We start from the raw sequence: 20,981 nt of genomic DNA, 5'->3' as shown, positions 1-20,981 counted from the left end.
TTGATATTACAAGTCATGTGTTCTGTCTTTACCGCACTTAATATGGTCTTTTCCGTAAGAATCCCGCACTCAAAGAGCTGTAGTTATGTGTTTTGCGAAATAAAAAAGTTTCACAAAACACATCAAAACTATTAACCCCTAAACTGCCATCCCAACCACTAATTAAAACTATTAACCCCTAAATTGCCTTCCCCACATCCCAAACTCTAATTAAAACTATTAACCCATAAACCTCCATCCCCCCACATAGCAAACACTAATTAGAGCTATTAACCCCTAAACCGCCACCCCCCCACATCGCAAAGTATTAAACTAAACTCCCTAACCTAACACTCCCTAACTTAACCCCAATTAAAATACACATAAATGAAAAAAAATACTAACTACCTTAAAAAAAAAATCATTACAAAAAATAAAAGTCCTACATTACAAAAAAAACCCTACCATTACAGAAAATAAAAAAACTACCCTTACAAAAAATAACAAACAAAATTATATAAAATAAAATACCCCTAAAAAAATAAAATATCCACCCCAAAATAAAAAAACATAATAGTAATCTACAAATAAACTACCAATAGTGCCTTTTGTAGGACATTGCCCTAAAGCTAACAACTATTTTGCATATAAAATAAAACAATTGCCCCCTAACATTACAGCCCCCCACTCCCTAACCCCCCAAAATAAATAAATCCTAACTAAAAAAAACCTAATCTACCCATTGCCCCAACAAGGGCATTTGGATGGGCATTGCTCTTAAAAGGGCATTCAGCTCTTTTGCTGCCCATTAAAAAGAAAAAAAGCCCTAATCTTTAAAAAAAAAAAAAAACCCAAACCCCCCCCAAAAAAACCTAACACTAACCCCACAATTGGTACTCACCAATGATGAAGGGCGGCACTCCATCTTCATCCCTGCAGGGCTCTATCTTCATCCATTGTGGGACCATCTTCTTCAATCTTCATCCAGGCCGCAGTCCATCTTTTATCTTCAGTCCGACAGCAGCTGTGAAGTCTTCGGCGAGGTTGGCAGTGACGTTGGTGGTCCTCTTCAGGGGTTAATAGATGTATTCAGTGTTTGCAATGTGGGGGTATGGCAGTTTAGGGGTTAATAGTTTCAATTAGTGTTTGCGATGTGGGGGGATGGTTGTTTAGGGGTTAATAGATGTATTTAGTGTTTGTGATGTATTTAGTGTTTTTTATGTGGGGGGATGTTGGTTTAGGGGTTAATAGTTTTAATTAACATTAGTGATGTGGGGGGATGGCAGTTTAGGGGGTAATACTTTTAATTAGTATTTGAGATGTGTGGGGGGGTGGCGGTTTAGGTTGTAATAGTTTTAATTAGTGTTTACGATGTGGGGGGATGGCGGTGTAGGAGTTCATTTAATTATTGATTGTGATGTGGGATTAGGGGTTATTAGACTAGGGACTTATGGTAGGGTGTTTTTTATCCATTTTTTTCTCTCCATAGACTTTAATGGGGACTGCGAAAATGCGATGGTGATTTCACAATCGCGGGTGTTAGGTTTTTTCAAAAAAAATTCTCCATTGATCTTTATGGGGGAATACATGGACGTGCACGTCAAGACGGAACTTGGTTTATTTGCAGTATGTGGCATTATGCGTGCGATAAATACGTGCTTTACAAACTAATGGCAGTGCTATGCAAAATGTGAAAAAGTCATATCAAGCACAGGGTTTTTCGCAACGGATTTGCAGTGCGACTTGTAATCTTACTGTCAGTGTGGGACATGCAAATATTTGGAAGAGCAGAGACTACCCTCTGCAGCAATGAGAACAACAACGTCCTCCTCTTATCCTGAACCCCATTCTTTCTGCACAACCCTCTCAATGCCCTTCTCACTAGAAAGACCTTTGTTAAACAACTAAAGAAAGAAATGCCAATGCTGCCAACCTCCTCACCATAGAGCATGACAGACCGCTCTCCCCACACTCTTCAATTCACCCCAGCAAATTATTCAACCTATCAAACCCAGAGCCCCTTTAACATGCTTGATGCAAACTAGAAAACCATTAAACCCAAACTGAAATATATATTTTCCATGTCCCAGGAGCTAAAGTTCCCCACGCCAACCTCAAAAACCTAGGAATCTCAGCTGCCAAAGCTTCTCCAGACAAGGAATTCCCTCCATTTCCATATGTGGTGCCACTTCTCTGAATTTTTCCCACTACAAACGGGATAAAGCATTAGCCATCATGTTTAATTTCCCAGACACATTAACGACCCAAAAATAAACATTATTTCTCAAACACTCAAGGACAAACACCCTCAACAATCTCACCACCTGAATCAAATTAGCGGACAGATGATTCATAGCCATGACCACCCCTATATTGTCAGAAAGAAAGATGACTCTCCTCTTACTTAACAGGTCTTTCCACACCCTGACTGCTACCACCAACAGAAACAGCTCCAAGAAAACCAAGTTCCTGGTAAGTCCCGACTCCACCCAATTCACTGGCCAGACAGCCGCACACCACTTAACTCCAAGGTAGGTACCAAAACCATGTAACCTAGAAGCATCAGGGAACAGGTGCAAGTCGTCATCAGATACTAGCATTTTCTGGACCATAGACTTTCCATTAAACTCTTCCAAAAACTTCAACCATAATCTAAGGTCCTCCTTCACCTCCTGGGACAAAAGGATTCGGAAATGAGGCAGATTCACTCCAGACATTGCCAACAACAGCCTTCTGCAGAACACCCTTCCTACTAGGATAACCCAACACACAAAGTTCAACTTCCCCACCAAAGACTGCAACTCCGTCAAAGTCAATTTCTCCTTCCCAATTTAAAAGCGACAGATCTCTTCAAGTTCATCAGCTTGCCATCCAGGCAAGCTACATTCCATGCTTTCCTTGTTGATGTGGATGCCCAAATAACTTAATGCTGTCACTGGTCCCTCACTGGCACCTCAGCGCTCCCTCCATGAAACTTTCCATCAGCCATACACACAGGTCAATACCCGCAGCTTCCACAAACAAAGAATCATTCAAGAAATGGATGACAGACACTTCCCCCGACCACAATTTCACCAACCTCTCTACAAAACTACTAAACTTCTCAATGCAAGTACATGAAATTGAACAGCACATAGGCAAGCACAAATCTACGTAATAAGATCCCTGAAAATGGAACAACAATAGATGGTGACATGTAGCATGGATCGGCAAAAGTCTAAAAGCAGCCTCCACATCCATCTTGGCCAAATATGCCCCTCGCCCGGCCTGACAAATTATAGCTACTGCCCTATAAAAGGATTCATAACACACTGCCATCAAATCTGGGTCAATGACATCATTCAATGACAAGCCCTTCAGAAAGGAGAGATGATGAATCATCCTTAACTGCCCGGTACCTTTTTAGGCCCCACACCAAAAGGGGAACTTCACAGATTAGGCCCAGTTATTTGCCCCAAAGCCACTTCTTTGTCCAATTTTGTCTTTACCACCTCAGGAAAATCAGCCACTGATTTGAGATTACCTGACCTATGAGACATCATCAGCTCAAGCCATACTCCCATGTCCCGGTATTCCCACCTCATCTATGGCTGTACTGCCATCATCTGCCGGAATTGCTCATCGTATCTCCACCAAGCCAATCCACCATATATCCAGTAGGCCCCGCTGTCTCGTCAAAATAGCAAAAGAGTGGTGAGCACATTTCTAGGTTCTTCCCAATCATGCTGGCCAGGATAAAAAATGCTATAAACACAATTGCAAGGGCACTATCAAGGCAAGCTCCTCGGTTACTTATTTCTCCAGATACCTTATGTCTAAGTATCAATATATTATGTTTGTTATGAGAAGTGGTGCTAGCATTTAACACTAAATTTGTGTGAACAATTGGGAGTAGGTTCCCTGGAAAGAAATGCTGTTATAGCACTCTCTGCCCAGACTGATTGTAGAGGCAAAAGAAAAGGTGTATATAAAATTTAACTTTTATTGCACTAGTTAAAAGATAGGACAATACAAACGTTTAAAATTACTCTATCATTTATAGCTGTATTAAATAAATTGCAAGATCTGAAAATCATTAATCTGGCCTTTACTGTATAGCATAACCTGTATTATCAGATCTCTTTATGTCGTATCCAATGGTTGGGATTGTACAGGGTGGTGAATATCAGATAAATAGTGTGTACAAATAATCTGGTTGTTTCACACTATCATAGTAAGTGTACAAATGGAAGGAAGGTCCTTCTGTTTCTAATCTCCAATAAGGAAGTAGATCAATTCATTCAGTATTAAAGGCAAATACTATTGTAACTGTGTGGCTCAAACTGAATACCACATTATGGTTTATGATTGAATTTGCCTATTTTATGATATATTCCTGTGAGGTTTTGTGCCTCACTGAAATCCTAATAGTAGAGAAAGGGCACTTCTTGTGAGTTATTATTACACTATAGTGTGATTCTCTTGATGTCATTCAAGTGTTTGTTTTTGGTTGATATTTATCTAGTATGTATTGTTACTGAGGTGTATCAATATCAAGCAATGAGTGTTGATCTGTCACTCTATATCGCTTAATTCCATTCATATAATATGGATAGAATACGTGCACACTGTTAAGGGTTAACTACTATACCTTTCTATTAATAAAAATTGTTTAAATTCCCATCATAGAAACGTCAGTGACACTGGATCTATTTGCAGTAGCCTTTTGTGTCCTTAAATAGTTTGTATCCACTTCGGCTTGTAGATTCTAGCACATTATTGGGGTATATAAGTATATATAAGTATATATGTGAATATTCACTGATGAATTCCCATTGGTGTAGCTTATACCTCATTGGTTTTAGTTACAATATCTTTATTTTGCATTCACACATCACTTCAATGAGACTTGTGTACACTGTTAGGGGTTAACTATTTTAGCATTGTGCATATCGTGACATGATACATTCTCAGTGCACTGACATATGCCTTACTTGCTACGTCTGTATTTATAGATTTTGTCAATAATTTGATTCCCTGTTACACCTGTTATTATTGGTTAATAGTTAACTGTTTGGTATTCACACTTTACTTCAATAGAGCTTGTATGCTCTGTTAAGGGTTAACTATTGTAAAGGGGTACATGTGGTAACTTTGGTAGATTCTTAATGCATCAACATATACATTATTTGCTAGGTCTGCATTCAAGGGTATTATCAATGTTTTTTTTGCTTTCAATAGTTAACTGCTCTATCCATATACATGCTGAATTCCCAGTATTACAACGTATGTAAACGTAGTTTGGTCTATATTAACATGTCGTATCATTGGCTTCATTTACATACTTGTGATGTTTATAAAACTCGTGCATATTGTTAAAGTTGATTATTATATCAATACATATGTGCATGTAGCGTGATGTATTTTCAGTGATCAGACATCTGACTAATCTGCCGTGTTAGCTTTCGCATAATGTTGCTGGTTTTGTTAGCATTCATGTACTGTTTATGCTCTCTTGCGTCTTAGTATATTTAACTGGCTATGTTTGTATTGCCGTATATTGTTTGTTGGTTCTATTAGTATTTAAATCCTGCTGGTGCACTGATACATTTTTGTGGAATTAGCTACATATAACTTCTACGTGATAAATTCACAATGTCAGTATGCACTCAAAGTTTTGTAGTTGGCGGTAGATACAATGTTGCCACTGTTATAAACTGAGGACACCACCCCCTGTCCCACCTTATTGGTTAGCTTTACGTATTATAAATTGTATTATATTCCATTACAGCTATGATAGATGGATTAAAATAACATATAATGGGACCCCATCGTCCCACACAACACCGCTGACACGTTTCACCTGTTTAGGCTTTATCAAAGGACTGCAAATAGATCCAGTGTCACTGACGTTTCTATGATGGGAATTTAAACAATTTTTATTAATAGAAAGGTATAGTAGTTAACCCTTAACAGTGTGCACGTATTCTATCCATATTATATGAATGGCATTAAGCGATATAGAGTGACAGATCAACACTCATTGCTTGATATTGATACACCTCAGTAACAATACATACTAGATAAATATCAACCAAAAACAAACACTTGAATGACATCAAGAGAATCACACTATAGTGTGATAATAACTCACAAGAAGTGCCCTTTCTCTACTATTAGGATTTCAGTGAGGCACAAAACCTCACCGGAATATATCATAAAATAGGCAAATTCAATCATAAACCATAATGTGGTATTCAGTTTGAGCCACACAGTTACAATAGTATTTGCCTTTAATACTGAATGAATTGATCTACTTCCTTATTGGAGATTAGAAACAGAAGGACCTTCTTTCCATTTGTACACTTACTATGATAGTGTGAAACAACCAGATTATTTGTACACACTATTTATCTGATATTCACCACCCTGTACAATCCCAACCATTGGATATGACATAGAGAGATCTGATAATACAGGTTATGTAATAAAGGCCAGATTAATGATTTTCAGATCTCGTAATTTATTTAATACAGCTATAAATGATAATGATGAGTAATTTTAAACGTTTGTATTGTCCTATCTTTTAACTAGTGCAATAAAAGTTAAACTTTATATACACCTTTTCTTTTGCCTCTACAATCAGCCTGGGCAGAGAGTGCTATAACAGCATTTCTTTCCAGGGAACCTACTCCCAATTGTTCACACAGGATAAAAATTGCCCTCGACCAGTTGGCAAATGTCTTTGGCAACTTACTGTATATCTTTTTCTTTTCGTCTTCTTTCTTACCTTGCTCGCCCTTTCCATACTCCTCTATGTCCACAAACTGCTCCACGGGCAACAAAGAAAATATTTTCAAGAATTCACGTTTCCAAATTTTATCTTTAACCTCCTTCACCAATGGAATCCCTAATGGACTCAATGAACACAAGCAAGGCCTCTGCAAAGCCTGCTCAGATACCTTCAGGCAGGTGCTACCCCCAAACCTGCTACCTCAGATTGTTTTGTGCCATCCGACTTCTCAGTCCCCACTCCTTCTGAAGCCACCCAAGCCCCAGCCACAGAGAGTCTCCCACCAGCCACCACAGTGGAAGATCCACCACCCTCCAGCTGGGCATTCAAGTCTCTCAGGCCTTGTAACACTTTACCTCTCATTGCTTCCCTACTCACACCCGTGGCCAAGCTGACACCTCACCTTCAGGCCCCAATGCCATGCCAGGTGCCCTGGGTTCTGCATCAGCTATATCCGTGCCACATGCCACAGATCGTCTAGACTGCTCTAAATGCATCCTCCTCCTGTCACTTCATCCCCCATCTTTATCTCTCCTCCCTACTGAAGAAGCAGATCCTCCTTGTCTGTTTCTATGGGGCCAAGACTATTCTAGTCTACCCATACAGGAGACTCCATCATGTCCCTCAATCTGCGTGGTTCCAAAGATGAACAGTATCTAGCCCTACACCGTGACTTACTCCTTCCGACCCTGCTTGCTTTGTCTCGTCTTCTCTGCTCCCTTGGCCGCCCCTGAGGCTGAGAGGAAGAAAGGCCTCCAACACCACCAACTGAGCTTCCATCCTCCCTGTTAACCCTACTCCTACCCCTATCTATATTGCAACTCCTCCCCTCTGCCTCCACCAGGTAGGGCTGGGCGATATGGGCAAAAATGAAAATCGCGGTTTTCGACCCAAAAACCATGGTTTGCAGTTTTAATCACGATTTTCTTAAAAATGATTACAGCACCTTAATTTTTAAAATTAAAAATGTATTAAACACCACAGAATCTTAATGTACTTGTTTCTCAATGTCCAATACACTTTTGGAGCATAAAAATACAAATCACAAAATAGTTAAAATAAAATGAACTGCCTGTGCTGTGGTTACATAGTAGCCACTAGCCAGTTCTTAGGTCTTTTGACACAACATTGTCATGTTACTTGGGCAGTCATTCTAACTGTGGTATGATTAACATATGAAGCAGTGTAAGCATGGAGAAACCTGAAAAGTGCTAAGTTTACAGTACTACTACTCCCTTAATTGCTCATGCTATGATGATTGATGATCTATCTACAGTCACTCAAATCAATTATCAGGGAATGGAATGGAATCAATCAATGTTATGCGTCACAGAAGTTAAAAAAAAGCAATGGCACTTTAATTTTTTTGTACAATACTACTCACTTTAGAGTCACAACTTTGAGCACATGTCCCACCGCCTAAGCACTGCCACACCACTGCTTGACCACCGCCACACTGCCAGATGAAGGACTGTTGCTGTTGCTCCCACATACTCAGCAAAAAAAAATGGCAGTTTCGCAGGCTTCTCAGGTTTGCCTACGGCCGCCCATGGGTCTGCCTCTCATCCTCCCTCATACAATTAAAGCCTGGAGGACTCCGCCTCTGTTTTCATGACGAACAGAGTAAGTTTTTTTTCCACAAAAACATGGACTCTCACAGTTTTTAAATTGCGGCTATTAATTGTGGTTTAAAATCACATCTGCGATTAATCATTCAGTCTTACCACCAGGTATTAAAGAGCGTAGAAGCTGTGTCAAAGCAGCCAGGTCCCCTACCTGGTCCATCGCCTCAGGTCCTGCTGATGTCTCCTCCTCAACCTCCTCTCCACTAAAGACACTATAGGTGTCATCTACCCACAGTGAGTCCGCTGCCAGGTCCAGATCTTTACTGTCCCTCTTACTCTCAGGGACTCGCCTCTTCTTTTTACCATCTTCCAGAAGCTGCGCAGGCCCATGTGCAATAACCTGATGTTTGCACACTCCATGCTGCGCTCCTCCAGGGCTGGATGTCCGCCCCTCCACCATCTCCCCTGCTCCTGGCTGGTCCCGCATGATCCGCTCAGTCCCTTAGGTAGGCGAGAACGCCTCACAGGACTTGGCCGCAACACCACCTCCTCTTCCACCCTTGGCACCACCTCTACTGCTCCAGATCCACCCGGGTCACCCTCTCTAGCCAGCCTCTTTCACAGCCAGCCTACACCTTTAGACTGGGCCAGGTCCTGCATCATCTTCATCAGCTCCTGAAGCACTGCCATGCTCAGGTAGGTGTTGGAGCTTTGTTTCCTGCTCCCAACTGACAGCTTTTGCGGACACAGCCCCATTTAAGAAGCCTCCCATCCTAATAACCTCCCCTTCCTTTTGCCCACCCTCTGTGGCTTCAGTAGGGGTTCAAGTGCTTCCTCCGGGTTTCATTTAAAAACTTACTTAGAAGCTCCCAATTTAGCACTGTTGATGAGGTTAGGCTGGGACACCCATTGAAATGGGCTAAGAGCAGACCCCCCCACTCCCCTGCATATGAAAAGACCCATTAGACAAACAGGAGCAAGCTGGAGTCTGTAGACATCAGTACGCATCTAAAACTTTGGGGCTTGGTTAGAAGTCTGAAAATCAGAACAATGTTATTTAAAAATAAGCAAAACTATACATTTTTACAAAAACACTTACAGATGGGCTATATAAATTGATCATCTATAAAACATATATGCAAAGAAAAATCTAGTGTACAATGTCCCTTTAAATTAAATAAGAAGTGCTACATCAGTGAACACAACAATTATAATGGAACATGATAGCCTTTTTTTTTTACATGTAAAGACGTTAACTGGTGTAGATTGTGGAACACAATGTACATTTAAAGAGACAGAAAGCACCTTGTAATTACAAGACATTTATAATGGTTTAGTAGGCCAAGCGCTAATGGGTACACCTTAAGCTCTCTTCCAAAAGTCCCCTAGTGGACTTGGTGAGTAACAGATATGTGGAAGGGGGAAGAGAGCGATCCATGAAGTTTTTTTTAACATTTGTTAGACATTGCGACTGATTTTAAAATTGATGTTATAAATAAATTTTAGCCTTTTACCACATCCACCTGAGCCTTCTTGTGTTGGCGCTCTCTTCCCCCTTCCACATATCAATTACAAGACATTTCAGTTGTCTCACTATAGAATTAGTCTACAGGCAACAAGGCTAGCGAGTTACATTGCTAGTATGAAGTGAATTCTTTTTTAGTTGTTATCTGTTAAAGACAATTAAGGAAATATATTAAGCCTTGAAAAGTTTGCAAAATAATTCTCAGAGTAATTCTCAGATAAATTACATGAAATAGGGGAAAAATAAATAATGGAAGTGTAATGCACAGTTGTTTTACTTCACACAAATAAACATTTTATATTAAAATTGCAGATTTTTACTGTCCCTTTAAGTAAAGCAATTATCCAGGCACTGTCTTAAAGGAATATGAAACCCGAAAAAATTACTTTTGTGATTCAGACATAACATACAATTTAAAGGGACAGTCTACACCAGAATTTTTATTGTTTTAAAAGATAGATAATCCCTTTATTACCCATTCCCCAGTTGTACATAACCAACACAGTTATATTAGTATACTTTTAACCTCTGATTATCTTGTATCTAAGCCTCTACAAACTGCCCCTTTATTTCAGTTCTTTTGACAGACTTGCAGTTTAGCCAATCAGTGCCTGCTCCCAGATAACTTCACGTGCACGAGCACAGTGTTATCTATATGAAATACATGAACTAACACCCTCTAGTGGTGAAAAACTGTTAAAATGCATTTTGAAAAGAGGTGGCCTTCAAGGTCTAAGAAATTAGCAGATTAACATCCTAGGTTACGCTTTCAACTAAGAATACCAAAAGAACAAAGCAAAATTGGTGATAAAAGTAAATTGGAAAATTGTTTAAAAGTAATATCTGAATCATGAAAGTTTATTTTGGCCTAGACTGTCCCTGTAATAAAAAATCCAATTTACTTTTTCCCCATGGTATTCTTTGCTGAAGAGATACATACAGTATGTAGGTATCTGGAGCACTACATGGCAGGGATTAGGGCAAATGGATAACATCCTTGCAAAATTGCTGCCTTATAGTGCTCTAGACACATGCATACTCCTGAGCTTAAGTCCCTGCATTTCAACAAAAGATGCTAAAAGAACAAAAAATGATAATAGAAGTAAATTAGAAAGCTCTTTAAAATAATTTGCTCTATTTGAATAATTAAATAAAGATTTTGGGTTTTATGTCCTTTTAAGTCTCTTCAAAGCTATTACAGCGCTGATGAAGATACATTTCAAAGTAGACTGAAAATGGCTTGCAAAAATGCGATTGCACTCAGACAACTGAGGTCTATCCATACAGGAAGAATAACATCATGAAGCTGATGACAACACTAACACTTCTTCCATGTTACACTAGCAACACACATGCTAAGTCTAAGCATGCTTATTTTGTTGAAAATATGCCTTTACATTATGTAAATAGTTATTTATTTATTTGATTAATCTATTGTTTATAAATTCTTCTGCTTGATAATCTCACTTTATTGTTAATCATTTTATTATGTCAGTATTATTTTACTGATAAACAGATATGTTGTGCTTGTAAAGCAGATTGTTTTTCTGCTGTGATTCTGCTTGCTAAATCATTTACTACATATACTACATAATATCTTAACATTTTATTTTTAAAAGGTTTGGGTTTGTTGCATGAGATCTCAAAGAATGGTCAGTACAAAAGAGTTTGGTCTAAAGCAAGTTTTAAAATATGTTTATTCTAAATTGTTGAAGTACAGATACGATTACACAATATTTCTATTGCTGGGTTTCTAGATATTACTAACTTAGGGCTAAATTAGGAGTGGAACGCTGTTTTGTGCTCCCGCTCATGCTAGATTGAGGCTTTTTGTACGCATTGGGTTGCGGTCCTATTATAAGTTGAAAGTAAAAAGCAAAAACCCGACGCACGCAAAAAGTTGAACTTCGAATATCATGACCATGTTAAAGAGACAGTCAAGTCCAAAAAACTTTCATGATTCAAATAGGGCATGTAATTTTAAACAATTTTCCAGTTTACTTTTATCACCAATTTTGCTTTGTTCCCTTGGTGTTCTTAGTTGAAAGCTAAACCTAGGAGGTTCATATGCTAATTTCTTAGACCTTGAAGGCCGCCTCTAATCTGAAAGCATTTTGACAGTTTTCACCACTAGAGGGCATTAGTTCATGAGTTTCACATACATACCATTAAGCTCACGCATGTGAATTTACCGAGGAGTGAGCATTGATTGGCTAAAATGCAAGTATGTCAAATGAACTGAAATAAGGGGGCAGTCTGCAGAGGCTTAGATACAAGGTAATTACAGTGATAAAACGTGTATTATTATAACTGTGTTTGTTATGCAAAACTGGGTAATGGGTAATAAAAGGATTATCTATATTTTTAAACAACAAAAATTCTGGTGTTGACTGTCCCTTAAATGTATTCTCCCATAGACTTCAATGAAGCGTGAAAACTGCAAAAAAAAGCACTATTGCCCATTTTTCTAACCCTATCACGTGTATTCAAAAGCGCTAAACCCAAAATAAAATATGAGCATCTCACATTCCAATGTTCTTCACATATAAGAATATGTTCTATTTGTTCTTAAATAAATATTTCTATATATGTATGATGAGTTTTTGGTAAAATATATATGTATACATATATATATATATATATATATATATATATATAAATGCATAGATAAAACCATTATTAAATATTATTATGGAACAAAAATGCTTTTTCATATTTTCAGGTATTTGACTGCAAAGTGCGCCATTACATACACACACACACATATATATATATATAAATACATCTGTAGACAGACTTACACACAGATTTATATATATATATATATATATATATATATATATATATATATATATATATATATATACGCACACACACACACATATTTAGACATGTATATATATATATATATATATATATATGATAAAGCTCTATGCAGCCCTTTTTAAAAACACTTTATACCTTCTATTTTTGAGCCCTTATAACTTTTTTTTTATTAATAATTTAATCAGACAGTGTTTATATGAGTGTAACTGTACTTTTACATTTATTTATGTTGTGTTCTATGCAACTTTTTTCTTCTCCTTCCCTTTAAACAAGCTCTAAAGTTGCTCTATTTTTAACTCATAATACGCAAGCTATTTCTGTTGTGTGCAAAAAGCCTGAAAAAACCTATATCGCTTGCACGTTAGTTCTTCACAGGTAATCTAGCTTTTAATAGGGTTATCATGAACAGGGGACAATTGTGTAGAGGTGGGTTGTGGGGAGATGCAGCTGATAAAGGGTTAATGTAGTTAAAACTAAAGTTTAGGTGATCTTGAAAAATAAAATATTGTGGTATGAATTGATGTATTTTATTTTGACAGGATTAGCACTTTTATAACCCAATTATAGTATATTTACTAACGGTGAATATTGCACTGCCCAAGGGAAAGAAAATAGGTCTGGGGGCCTGTATACATTGTAAATTGAGTAATAAAAAAGACAGAAATTGATTCTGTATTGAACCACTACACAAATAAAACAAAATCTGACAGGCGTCTCCAGGTGGTAATAAATAAAAATGTAAATAAATTATATTTTACTGGACTGAAAGTACTATCAAGAAAATAGCATATAGAGTACACATATATTATTCATAAAGGGATAATGATCAGCTATGAGTATAACAGTCTGATTAGAATTCAATAGATTCATACAGTGATGCAAGAACAAAGCTCATATTCATAATAGGCATGTGTATATTTCATAGATATAAATAACCATGATGTCTGTAGCTTGAAGCAAACAGATAAATATAGACTGAAGCAATGAAGCAATAAGTGCTTGCAAATGACAGATTAGTTTAAGCAAACAACCAGAAGTTAGCAGACCATTAATCAAATTGAATAATTCTGTTTACAATATATGCAAGAGAGATTATATTTAAGGAGATTACCATGTCATTAAAGAAAAATATTCCCCAAAGTAAGACAAAAAAGGCTATCGAACTTTAATTTTGCTTAAAGTAGTATTCTTGGATGCAACTGACAATCAAAAATATGTGTTTTAATTGAAATCACATCATTTATCAACACTTAAAATGCTACTGTTAGATAATGTATGCAATAACGGCATTTGGCATTCTATTGACAAGGAGCTTTGTCATATTACTTGTAAGAGATGAGAATCTGACTGCATATGACTGAAGTGTTGATTATATGACACACCATAATACCTCTTATTATGGTGTCTGAATCAGTTTGAGAAATCATGAGGCATTTTAGAAACATGGTAATTTATCAACAGCTTCCAGGAATTGTTTGTCACAAAGCTGCAATATGAATTTTAGAAAGCTATGGCTTAGGTCCTATTCTAGGACTCAATTAAAATGTTTCCTTTCCATGCAAATTGATAGCCAAGTTTCTTGAAAGATCAACCGAAAAGCTTGCGAAAAGTACTTTTCATGTGTAAAGTAGCTCTTTTCAAAATTGAAACTGGGAGGTATCCCAAAACTGACTGATAACTTTTAAGGTTACATGAAAAATCTATTAATTTAATCCATGAATACATTTAGCCAACAATCAGCAAGCACTACCTAGGTTTTGAACCAAAAATGGACCAGCTCCTAAGCTTTAAATTCCTGCTTTTCAAATAAAGATAGCAAGAGAGAAAAGACAAATTGACAATAGGAGTAAATTAGAAAATTGCTTAAAATGTCATGCTCTATCTGAATCATTAAAGAAAAAAACTGTGTTTAGTATCCCTTTATGTTGTAAGAAAGGGCAGACTGTACCCTGGTTTTCTATCACTATATGATCGCTTTGCAACTCTCCCAAGTATTATTTTAAACTATATTTACAATTTTTCAGCTATATTACGAGTGTGGCGTTATGAGTGAAAAAGCAGCATTATGCTTCATAACGCTGCTTTTTCCCTAACGCCGCTATTACAAGTCTTGTAGGTATAGGTGTACCGCACACCTTTTTGGCCGTCACACAACGTCAGTACCGCACTTTTAAAAAAGTCCTTTTTCAATGGGACTTCCATAGCGTCGGTATTACGAATTTGCCTGGGAGGCCAACAAGTGAGCGGTACACCTTATACTGACAAGATCCATACCGCCATCTAAAGTCAGTAGTTATGAGTCTTACGTTACAAATCTGTAGCATAAAACTCATAACTAAAGTGTTAAAAAGTACACTAACACCCATAAACTACCTATTAACCCCATTTAGCATTTAGCTCTTTTACGGTGCTGAAACCCTAAGCTAAAAATAAAACCCACCCAATAAACCCTTTAAAAAACCTAACACTAACCCCCGACGATCCACTTACAGTTTTCAAAGAACGGACATCCATCCTCATTCAGCTGGCAAGGTCCTCATCCAAGCAGGCAGAAGTCATCATCGAAGCCGGCAGAAGTCTTCACCCAAGGGGGAAGAAGTCTTCATCGAAGCAGCCAGAAGTCTTCATCCAAGCAGGCAGAAGTCTTCATCCAGACGGCATCTTCTATCTTCATCCATCCGGCACGGAGCGGGTCCATCTTCAAGACATCCGGCGCAGAGCATCCTCTTCATACGGTCTCCGCCAAAAACTGAAGGCTCCTTTTAAGTGACATCATCCAAAATGGCGTCCCTTACATTCCGATTGGCTGATAGAATTCTATCAGCCAATATGAATTAAAGGGGGAAAAAATATCCTATTGGCTGATTGAATCAGCCAATAGGATTGAGCTTTGATACTATTGGCTGATCCAATCAGCCAATAGGATTAGGCTTGCATTATATTGGCTATTCCAATCAGCATTACTTAACATTTAACATTACTTAAATTGTAATTCACGAACCCGCTGCCTTGCAACATTGTTTCTTCCTAAGAGGCCCTTAAACAAGATTGCTCCTTTGTGACCAGCTTTTTAAATGGGACATGACTTTTCGTTCATGAGTGCCTTTTTAAGTGATTGCATCTATATTATGAAGCAAGCTTAGTAATATAGGTGCAGACATTTTGAAATGCACTCTTGTGACTGTGTTTGGAAGTAATGCGCATGGAGACGCGTCCCCTATAAAAACCTTGTCACAAAAACACAGATACACTGTTGCAAAGCAGCAGGCTCATACTTTACAGTTTAAGTAATGTTAACATCCAGTAACAGAAATAGAAAAACATTGCTCAATCTGACTAACTTCACAAGATGCATTCATTAGGTTTAGCAGTGGTGTGAATGGAAACAGATTATAATAGTTAACTATGAAAGTCAAAATTAAGTGATTATCTTTATAAAAACAGATGTAAAAGACAGAATTACCGATAGTAACAATCACAATAGTTTGAGTGCGACTTGCCAAATATTATAAATTAAAAATAAAAACACGCCATTTATAGATATTGGTCCCCTGAAGTGACTTTTCCAGCAAATCCCCTTAGCTGTGCATGATATCACATAGTTAAGACAAAACAATGTGCACCTATTCATATATAATTGCATCCAATACTTAAACTGATATGCAATATACATGACCATGCATTTTATTTCAAACATTGTAGATATAATGCAGTCAGGCCTTACATTGATATTCAATATTTAAACAATTATGCATAATGGTTTAAGTATTGCATATACATTAAAATGTATTTATGTTAACTTGTTGGGTTTATTAGTGATAACTAATTATGATATAGTAGTCAGTAGTATTAAATTATATTTATATATAACATGCATGCAGTTATGTAGAACTATAATGTTAATTTAATAACAAATAATAAACACAACAACCAACATTAATTATGTTTTTAATTTATGGGCAAAATTTAAACATTATGAATTCTACATAACAATGGATCATTTTAAATAATGAATATTTATGTGTAGGGCTTTAGCTTCTACAGTTAGTTTTAGGTTATAGCAGTTTAGGGGTCAAATTTTAAATGATATGCATAGCCATGTACGATGCATATTGTTTAAAGTATTGTAAAAATCTATAGATTTAAAGGTATTTAATGATGCTTTTTATTATTCTAAACATAAACATATTTATGTTTGTAATAATAGCAAGCAATCATTAAATCCCTTTTAAGATATCTACAATACTTTCAATAATCTACATTGTACATGGTAAACACCAGAGGAATCCAGTCCCCCATTCATCCCAGAAGGTAGCACCCCCAAACAAGTGGTACCCCTAGGTGCCTCATCAAATTGCTGACAACATACTAAAAGGGCGACTTGATCCCCTGCACCCTGCTCAGTAGGCACCCATTTTAAGAAGCAGTGGACCAGGGCTCAATTCCGTTATGGCACTGAGTTCCAGGAGCCTGGATAGGTTGCTCCTTGGCATTTTGGTGCATCTCTGTGACACATTATTTAAACATTGATTATTATTTTATCGACATAGCTTCATAGTTATAATGGGAAGGTTTATTATTTAGCATAGTTTATTATAGTGAGTTGTTTTTTTTACAGTAGGCAGTATGTGGGAGTTCTAACTAACCAATATTTATTGCAATGGTTTATTAACCACTTTATTGCAATGGTTTCCAGGGGGCACCACCGAGATTTCAAACTGATCACCACAATCTCCAAATTCGTGTGGAAAATGTTATACTAGTGATATAGAAAGAAAGTAATGCATTCGGGATAAAAAGCAGAAAATATAAATAGTATATATATATATATATATATATATATATATATATATATATATATATATATATATATATATATATATATATATATATATATATATATGTATATTCATAGATGACCACAAATAAATGTTGCAGATATTTCCAATGGTATAGAGTCCAACTATATATTAGAATTTTGAGTGCCTAGGGCAGCACAAACCCTAAATATGCCACTGCATCTGTAAAATAGGATGCAATGGTAAAGTGTAAGCAACAATATCTTGTGTAATTTAGACAATATTTATGTGTGATAATACAGCTTATGCATGCAACCTAAAGGTAGTTTTATATGATTGTTTAGTACCGTCAGAAATACATAGTACAGCCTGAAATTAGAGGAAATAGTTGTTCTAAATAAACAATGACTATTATTTTTATTATTTTAAAGCACACAAAAAGATTCAGGCAGAGAACGTTGTAACTTACTGGTGAGGAAACTAGTCATTTTTAATAACTTTTTTTTTTTTTTTTTTAAATATTAATGAAAAATTTAGAAATTGGAAATTGGAAATTTTTATTTGTATATGCATAATGCATCATTTTATTTTTGATAGGTTTAGGGCCAGATTACCAGTAAAGCGCGAACAGTTACGTTGCTCCTTGTTCAAATTGAAAGTAACCGCAATAGATTGAGCGTAATTGAAGTTAAAGCGTGTTGGGTTAGCGCGACCTCTGAGCTTTGGTTAACTGTTTTATGAAACAAAAAAGTATCACAAAACACATAAAAAATACATTACAAAGTACAGTTACAATCATAATAACACTATCTAATAAAAATTATTTAAAAAAAAGTTTACACAAAAAAGTTATAAGGGTTTAAATATATGAGGTCTCAGGTGTTAGAAAAAAAAAGGCAAGCAAAGGGCTTGTTAGAGATACATACATCTACATGTCTAAAGATAGATATGCATGTATGTTTATGTGTGTACATATGTATTTATGTAGATCAAAAAGAAAAATCAAACAGTAGATTATAGCCAGCACAAACTTGTTTCCAGCTATTTACTCCACATACTGTGTCACAATGAAAGAGACACACCCAAATTGCGATCAAAGAAAAATATTTTTATAGAACATAAAACAGATATACTTGACAGTCGGCTTATTGTGTAAAAGCCGGAGCAAGAGCTAAGTGCAAAAGATGGGGTACCCCAGAGCCTTCGTAATACATATTAATCATACACTGACTACAAATTAGAATGCAGAAACATATAAGGCATATAAAGGGAAAAGCAATAACCTAATTATATCTCATGAGCGTACTGTAAAAATATATATACTGAATGTCCCAATATAAGTTATGGTAAATCGACCATTCAACATACAGTCATTGTTGTGTCAAATTTGACCGTGACAGACTCATTTAAAGAGATCCATATCCGAGAAAGGAAAGATAACCAATTAGGGAGTCATCAGTACCGCCAGCAGTATCCAACGAACTCGGTTGACGGCGTGGAGAGCCGACTGCATTGTAGCGGATGGATCAAAGTGCAGTGCCCAACTAACAAGGTTGACGGCATTTACAGCCGACTGCAACATAAGGATCCGGAGGCGTGTAAAACAAAGTCTGGTAAATTTACCATAGGAAAGAACCTAAGGAGGACTTTCGGAATTTGGTGTGACAATTTGATACACTTATTACTCCCTAATTGGTTATCTTTCCTTTCTCGGATATGGATCTCTTTAAATGAGTCTGTCACAGTAAAATTTGACACAACAATGACTGTATGTTGAATGGTCGAATTACCATAACTTAAATTGGGACATTCAGTATATATATATTTTTACAGTCCGCTCATGAGATATAATTATGTTATTGCTTTTCCCTTTATATGCCTTATATGTTTCTGCATTTTTATTTGTAGTCAATGTATGATTAATATGTATTACGAAGGCTCTGGGGTACCCCATCTTTTGCACTTAGCTCTTGCTCCTGCTTTTACACAATAAGTCGACTGTCAAGTGTATCTGTTTTATGTTCTATAAAAATATTTTTCTTTGATCGCAATTTGGGTATGTCTCTTCATTGTGACACAGTATGTGGAGTAAATAGCTGGAAACAAGTTTGTGCTGGCTATAATCTACTGTTTGATTTTTCTTTTTGATCTATTTAATATTATAGATTACCGTGCACTAATTGGGTCACCACAAGATTTATAAAGGGACCTAATTATTACTTAGGAGCAAATTACACGAGAACCTTAAGCTGGTAAATATTTAAATATGTATTTATGTGTTTATATATATATATATATATATATATATATATATATATATAAAAATATGTGTACTGTATATATGTATTTACAGACATATATACACATATAAACAAATAAATACATATGCACACACATATAGACATATATATGTATAAGTGAGAAAACAAAAACACAGCGCATCCCGATCTAAGGGTAAAACTGTTTAATATACCAAGCAAATGCACATAATAAAATAACACATACAAGCTGTAAGATAAAATCAAGTGAATACACAATGCTCCGTATGTCTGTGGGCCCAGGGAAAACCAGGAGTAGATGGAAATCTTCGAACAGCCGCATCCGTGGTGTGCACTGTACCAGTGTGCTGACAGTACTTCCTGGTTGATCGATGGGCGTCAGTGACGTGGGAGTGTGATGACCTCAACATGTTTCATCCTATAGCGTTAGGACTTTCTCAAGAGGATGATACGTGATGTTGGTAGAGTTAGCCATATATAGGCTGTGTGAGTATCTGATAGGACAATCATGTACCAATTAAAACATAAGGGTCGTATTGCTAGAAGCGTATATACAAAAAGAAACCTATAGGACTTTGATGCTTAATCGTACAATAAAATTAACATGAAATCCATGAGGGGAAATAGAGACATATATGTTTGATGAATGTCTAAACAAACGTGCATAATAATCAGAGTGAAGATCTGATGTTGCTAAAACCCGATGCACGGAATAAATGCATGAAAAATAGCATTGGGATATATTCAAAAGACACATAGAGCTTAAAGCATGCTAATTAGATAAATAACCTCAGACAATGAGGCCTATTTAACAAAGGTCTGTCAGACCTGATCCGACAGTACGGATCAGGTCTGACAGATCTCGCTGAATGCGGGGAGCAATACGCTCTCCGTATTCAGCATTGCACCAGCAGTTCTTGTGAGCTGCTGGTGCAACGCCACCGCCTGCAGATTTGCGGCCAATCGGCCACCAGCAGAGAGGTGTCAATCAACCCGATCGTACTCGATCGGTTTGAATTGTGGCGATGTGTGTCCGCCTGCTCAGAGCAGGCAGACAGGGTTATGGAGCAGTGGTCTTTAGACCACTGCTTCATAACTGCTGTTTCTGGCGAGCCTGCAGGCTCGCCAGAAACACGGGCCCTCAAACTCCATTTGGAGCTTGATAAATGGGCCTCAAAATGTCATAATGTACAGACATGAGCATATAAAATCAGTAAAACATGTGGTAAATATATA

This window comes from Bombina bombina, chromosome 2 (genome assembly GCF_027579735.1).
Source record: "Bombina bombina isolate aBomBom1 chromosome 2, aBomBom1.pri, whole genome shotgun sequence".
Classification (NCBI taxonomy): Eukaryota; Metazoa; Chordata; class Amphibia; order Anura; family Bombinatoridae; genus Bombina; species Bombina bombina.
This window is presented reverse-complemented; position numbering follows the sequence as displayed.